Source organism: Pygocentrus nattereri, chromosome 12 (assembly GCF_015220715.1).
Source record: "Pygocentrus nattereri isolate fPygNat1 chromosome 12, fPygNat1.pri, whole genome shotgun sequence".
In the NCBI taxonomy this organism is placed as follows: domain Eukaryota; kingdom Metazoa; phylum Chordata; class Actinopteri; order Characiformes; family Serrasalmidae; genus Pygocentrus; species Pygocentrus nattereri.
In genome coordinates this window covers 15729497-15736954 of record NC_051222.1, presented here as the reverse complement: position 1 = coordinate 15736954, position 7458 = coordinate 15729497, and positions in this window count along the sequence as shown.

The window sequence follows — 7458 nt, the reverse complement described above, 5'->3', positions numbered from 1 at the left end:
TTCTCACGTTACTGGTGCATTTTATGTGCACAGTTGAGCATCATTCACAACCACGCATAAAGAAACTGCTTAATAAAAGTAGCCCCGTCTCTGCCATACACTTCCTCCACCCACTATGTGTAATTTTTTTCCTCTTTCCTCTGAAATGAACCATGTGCTATTGATACTACTCGTCTGATGTGCTGCTTCCTCTAATTCACAGCCACCTAAATAAAGACTTTCCAGCTGGTGCTTGGCAAAGATTTAAAGGTTCAAAGTAACATATGAAACACACACATTTTTTTCTTTAAAGATGCCACATAGCTGTTTGAGCAATGCTACAGAAAACCACTTTTGGTTTCTTCTTAAAGAAGCATTTCTGAAAATGTGATCAGTGACTGTGATGAACTTCATGAAGATTTTTCTTACTGTAATGTAAAAGTTCAATAAGTTGAGGGTTCTTCCAACAGCCTTTCCATCATGTGGAGGTTCTTTACATGCACTTGTCTCATTTACAAATGTGGTTCTCCCAAGAACCGTCAATGGAAAGGTTTATTACGGAACTAAACGTGGTTCTTCTATTGAATTGCACAAGGAACCGTGTGGCACCTTGATTTTTGAAAGCATTCCAAATATATAAGGTTCCAAATATATCAGTGCGCAAGGCTCCAAGCTGGAAGGTGTATTACTAGTTAACAAACTGATCATCACTGCGTGTCATTGCTGTCTGTTACCAACAGATGGCCATGTTTCTCTTCATAAATGTCTTCATAGTCGGCTTTTCCACTTGAAGTTTATTACTGTTAACAAGACAAGTGTTCCTTAAGTTCACCACCTAATATCTACACTACATTTTATCAGCTCCACTTACCAAATAGGTGCACTTTGTAGTTCTACAATTACAGACTGCAGTTCATCTGTTTTTCTGCATACTTTGCCAGCCCCCTTTTATCATGTCAAAAGCCGGATCCCCACAAAACGACCACAGAGATCCACATTATTTGGGTGGCAGCCAGTACTCAGTACTGCAGTGACACTGACATGGTAGCTTACTGGTCCACCTTGTAGAAGTACATTTAGATACAATAGCTCATCTGTTGCTGAAATTATAGTCACATGCTGACATACATTTGTCAAAATAATGCACAAGTTGTCTTCAAAAACATGTTCCTAATTACTTATGATTCATTTTATTTTTGTGAGAATATGAAAATTTGTTTTGACATGCAAGTCCATTTGCTCAACTGTCTTAAAAAAGTCACTACAAAATAATGATTAATGATCACATATTGTGTATCACTGCTGGTAGCTTACAGCAAAACCTCACAATTTATTACATGCATTATACCCAGCATTCACATGGGCATAATGTTACTTTTACTCTTCTAGACTATATGGTCAAAAGTATGTGGTCACCCGTCCTAATTATTGAGTTCAGCTAACAGTAACAGGTGTATGAAATCAAGCACATCACGATGTCATCTCCATGGTAAACACCAGCAGTAGAATAGGTCATACTGAAGAGCTTAGTGACTTTAAACGTAGCGATATCAGAGGATGCCACCTCTGTCACAAGTCAGTTAAAATTTCTGCCTGCTAGTTCTGCCCCTCTGAGTGCAATTACTGTGAAAAGAGCGCATCTAAGTTCTCTGGAGTGACGAATCCCACTTCACTTTCTGGCTATCTGACAGGGACAGTAGGGACAGTCTTTGCACTAGACAAAGGCTCCCATATATAAACACATAGATAAACACACACATCTGTCTGTCTGTCTGTCTGTCTGTCTATCTATCTACAACCCCAATTCCAATGAAGTTGGGACGCTGTGTAAAACATAAATAAAAACAGAATATGATGATTTGCAAATCCTTTTCAACCTATATTCAATTGAATACACTACAAAGACAAGATATTTAATGTTCAAACAGATAAACTTTATTGTTTTTTTGCAAATATTCACTCATTTTGAAATTGATGCCTGCAACACGTTCCAAAGAAGTTGGGACAGGAGCAACAAAAGACTGGGGAAGTTGAGGAATGCTCAAAAAACACCTGTTTGGAACATTCCACAGGTGAACAGGTTAATTGGAAACAGGTGGGTGTCATGATTGGGTATAAAGGGAGCATCAGTGAAAGGCTCAGTCATTGACAAGCAAGGATGGGGCGAGGTTCACCAGTTTGTGAACAACTGCATGAACAAACAGTCCAACAGTTTAAAAACAACTTTTCTCAATATGTAATTGTAGGGAATTTAGGGGTCATCAAAAGATTCAGAGAATCTGGAGAAATCTCTGCAAGTAAGCAGCAAGGCAGAAAACCCGTGACCTTCAGTCCCTCAGGCGGCACTGCATTAAAAACCGACGTCATTCTGTAACGGATATTCCCACATGGGCTCAGGAACACTTCAGAAAACCACTGTCAGTGAACACAGTTCGTCGCTCCATCTACAAGTGCAAGTTAAAACTCTGCCATGCAAAGTGAAAGCCAGATATCAACAACACCCAGAAACGCCGCCGGCTTCTCTGGGCCCGAGCTCATCTGAGATGGACTGACGCAAAGTGGAAAAGTGTCCTGTGGTCTGACGAGTCCACATTCAAATTGGTTTTGGAAATCATGGACGTCGTGTCCTCCGGGCCAAAGAGGAAAAGGACTGTCCGGATTGTTATCAGCGCAAAGTTCAAAAGCCAGCGTCTCTGATGGTGTGGGGGTGTGTTAGTGCCCATGGCATGGGTAACTTGCACATCTGTGAAGGCCCCATTAATGCTGAAAGGTACATACAGGTTTTGGAGCAACATATGCTGCCATCCAAGCAACGTCTTTTTCAGGGACGTCCAGCAAGACAATGCCAAGCCACATTCTGCACGTGTTACAACAGCGTGGCTTCATAGTAAAAGAGTGCGGGTACTAGACTGGCCTGCCTGCAGTCCAGACCTGTCTCCCATTGAAAATGTGTGGTGCATTATGAAGCACAAAACACGACAACGGAGACCCCGGACTGTTGAGCAACTGAAGTTGTACATCAAACAAGAATGGGAAAGAATTCCACCTATAAAGCTTCAACAATTAGTGTCCTCAGTTCCCAAACACTTATTGAGTGCTGTTAAAAGGAAAGGTGATGTAACACAGTGGTAAACACGCCCCTGTCCCAACTTCTTTGGAACATGTTGCAGGCATCAAATTCAAATGAGTGAATATTTGCAAAAAACAATAAAGTTTAGCTGTTTGAACATTAAATATCTTGTCTTTGTAGTGTATTCAGTAGAATATAGGGTGAAAAGGATTTGCAAATCATTGTATTCAGTTTTTATTTATGTTTTACACAATATCCCAACTTCATTGGAATTGGTGTTGTATCTATCTATCTTACTTTTTATCAAGAACACTTCTAATTGTCCTTATTATCAGCTCAGCACTTACCAAATTGTAGTTCTACAATTACAGACTGTATATCTGTTGGATATCTGTTTCTCTGCATACTCTGTCATCTCCCTTTTATCCTGTTCTTCAATAGTCAGGACCACCACAGAGCAGATATTTGGGTGCTGCATCATTCTCAGCACTTTATTGACACCTAGTGGTGGTGGCATGTAATTGTGTGTTGCACTGGTTCAAGTGGCTCAGACACAACCGTGGAGTTTTAAACACCTCAGTGTCACCGCTGTACTGACAATAGTCCACCAACCAAAAATATTAAACCAACAGCATCCTGTGAGCACTGATAAAGCACTAGAAAATGACCAACACAAACTGCACAGCAACAGAGGAGCTGTGGTGTCTGACTTAACAAGGTAGGTCCATAGTCAGTATGAACTCAATTTCCAAAGTGTTAATAAAAGCAAAATGCAATGATGTGCAAATCATTTAAACCCTCTCTCTCTCTCTCTCTCTCTCTCTCTCTCTCTCTATATATATATATATATATATATATATATATATATATATATATATATACACACACACACTCAACGGCCACTTTATTATTGATTATTATTATTGATTGGCTAATCAGCCAATCACATGGCCGTAACTCAATGCATTTAGGCATGTAGAGGTGGTCAAGACAACTTGCTGAAGTGCAGACCGAGCATCAGAATGGGGGAAGAAAGGGGATTTAAGTTACTTTGAACGTGGCGTGGTTGTTGGTGCCAGACGGGCTGGTCTCAGTATTTCAGAAACTGCTGATATACTGGGATTTTCACACACAACCATCTCTAGGGTTTACAGAGAACGGTCCGAAAAAGAGAAAATATCCAGTGAGCGGCAGTTGTGTGGACGAAAATGCCTTGTTGATGTGAGAGGTCAGAGGAGAATGGGCAGACTGGTTTGAGATGATAGAAAGGCAACAGTAACTCAAATAACCACTTGTTACAACCAAGGAATGCAGAATACCATCTGCACACAACATGTTGAACCTTGAAGGAGATGGGCTACAGCAGCAGAAGACCACACCGAGTGCCACTCCTGTCAGCTAAGAACAGGAAACTGAGACTATAATTCGCACAGGCTCACCGAAATTGGACAATAGAAGATTGGAAAAATGTTGCCTGGTCTGACGAGTCTCGATTTCAGCTGCAACATTCGGTCGGGTCAGAATTTGGTGTAAACAACATGAAAGCATGGATCCATCCTGTGTTGTATCAACAGTTCAGGCTGGTGGTGGTGGTTTAATGGTGTGGGGGATATTTTCTTGGCACACTTTGGGCCCCTTAGTACCAACTGAGCATTGTTTAAATGCCGCAGCCTACCAGAGTATTGTTGCTGACCATGTCCATCCCTTTATGACCACAGTGTACCATCTTCTGATGGCTACTTCCAGCAGGATAATGCACCATGTCACAAAGCTCATATCATCTCAAACTGGTTTCTTGAACATGACAATGTTCATTGTACTCCACTGGCCTCCACGGTCACCAGATCTCAGTCCAATAGAGCACCTTTGGGATGTGGTGGAACGGGAGATTCGCATCATAGATGTGCAGCCGACAAATCTGCAGCAACTGCGTGATGCTATCATGTCAATATGGACCAGTAATGTTTCCAACAGCTTGTTGAAAATATGGCACAAAGAATTAAGGCAGCTCTGAAGGCAAAAGGGGGTCTGACCTATATATATATATATATATTTTTTTTTTTTTGACTATATTGCCGAAAGTATTCACTCACCATCCAAATCAAATAACTCAGGTGTTCGAATCACTTCCATGGCCCCTAGGCCTGCAGACTGCTTCTGCAAACATTAGTGAAAGAATGGGTCACTCTCAGGAGCTCAGTGAATTCCAGCAATAGGATGCCACCAATGCAACAAGTTGTGAAATTTCCTTGCTACTAAACATTCCGCAGTTAACTGTCAGTGGTATTATAAAAAAGTGGAAGTGATTGGGAATGACAGCAACTCAGTCACGAAGTGGTCGGCCACGTAAATTGACAGAGCGGGGTCAGCGGATGCTGAGGCGCATAGCGCACAGAGGTCACAAACTTCCTGCCGCGTCAATCGCTACAGACCTCCAAACTTCATGTGGCCTACAGTTTAGCTCAGGAACAGCGTAGAGAGTTTCATGAGAGCTCCGTCTGGCAATCTGATGGACGAGTCTGGGTTTGGCGGTTGCCAGGAGAACGATACTTGTGTGACTGCATTGTGCCAAGTGTAATGTTTGGAGGAGGTGGGATTATGGTGTGGGGTTGTTTTTCAGGAGTTGGGCTCGGCCCCTTAGTTCCAGTGAAAGGAACTCTTAATGCTTTAGCACCAAGAGATTTCAGAAAATTTCATGTTCCCAACTTTGTGGGAACAGTTCAGGGATGGCCTCTTCCTGTTCCAGCATGACTTTGCACCAGTGCACAAAGCAAAGTCCACATGGATGAGCGAGTTTGGTGAGCAAGAACTTGACCGACCTGCACAGAGTCCTGACCTCAACCCAAGAGAACACCTTTGGGATGAGTTAGAGTGGAGACTGTGAGCCAGGCCTTCTTGTCCAACATCAGTGTCTGACTTCACAAATGCACTTCTGGAAGAACGGTCAAAAATTCCCATAAGCACACTTCTAGACCATGTGGAAATATACCTGTTCATCTTAGATCCTTATTGCGAAGTATTGCCAATTGCTCTGTCTTTTGCATACTGAGCATTCTGTTTGTTTTTGCCTGCTGTCACGATTGGCCCCTTCCAGTCCTATCCAAGTGCTTGTGTTTACCTCCCAGTCCTGTCCATGTGCTTTTGCTTTGTTTCTTCCCAGTCCTGCCCCCTTGTTTTCAGACCCTGCCCCTGATTGTTACCACCTGTGTTTTCCACCTGTGTCTTGTTAACCCTCATTATCCCTGTTGTATTTAAGCCTTGTGTTTTCCCCTGCGAGTTTGCTGGTCTTTGTATTGTATTCTCGTGCTGTTTGGTCTATGTTTGTTATTTGTTTTCGTTTGCCATGTCTGTTCCCCGTTCAATCCGTGTTGGCTCTGTGACCCTGGACTGTTTTGACCCTGACTCTGGATTTGCCCTTAATAAATCTCGCTCATCTCTGCATATGCGTCCATCACATTGCTCCATGGTGTTGCTCCATGCGGTGTTTTTGACCTGTTTTGGCCCTTGTTTACTCTGTCGGATTTTCATTTGTACTTTGATGATTTTGGTGTTTGTTTCTCTGGCTTTTTACCCAAGACTGTATTTTTTCACTTTTTCTCTCAATTCCAACCTGGCCTGGATTCCTGACTGCTCCCTTGTTTTGCCCTATTGTAAATAAAGCTCATTCATTTTAATTTCAAAAGTGACTGGCTCGCCAGCCTAATGTGACATGCAGAACCTCAACTGATTTAAAAATGTGCATCCATGCACCTTAATCACACAAATAAATCTGCCCCTGCCTACCAGAATGCATAGTGCCAACAGTAAGATTTTGTGGAGGAGGGATAATGGTCTGGAGCTGTTTTTCAGGGTTTGGGCCCCCTCCAGTTAAAAGTAATGTTGATGCTACAGCATACAAGGACATTTTAAACAAAAATATACTTTTTGGAGACAAGAGTTTGAGAAAGGACCTTTCCAGCATGAATGTGCCCCTGTGCACAAAGCTAGCTCCATAGTTTGAGAAGTCTGGTGTGGAGGGACTCCATTGGCACTGTAGAGTCCTGAATCCACTGTACACCTTTGGGCTGTATTGGAACATTGATTGTGAGCCAGACCTTCACGAGCCTGACCTTACAAATGCTATTCAGCCTACATAGAAGAGCGGAGGCTACATGGTTTTGGAATGGGATGACCCATTCCATGGGGCTCATATAGATGTGATGGTAAGGCGCCCACATATTTTTGGCCATATGGTGTATGTTTCGTCTAGTGTTTGGGTTGCAGAATTGTTTTATTGTGTTCTATGTGCATCATGGCCAATGTAAGATCCTTAAGCTTGTAACATCCTTGTTTTTAATATATTGCAAATTGTGTGGCAATTGCAATGCAGCGCATTATAATCGCAATATAATATGTTGTCCACATCATGC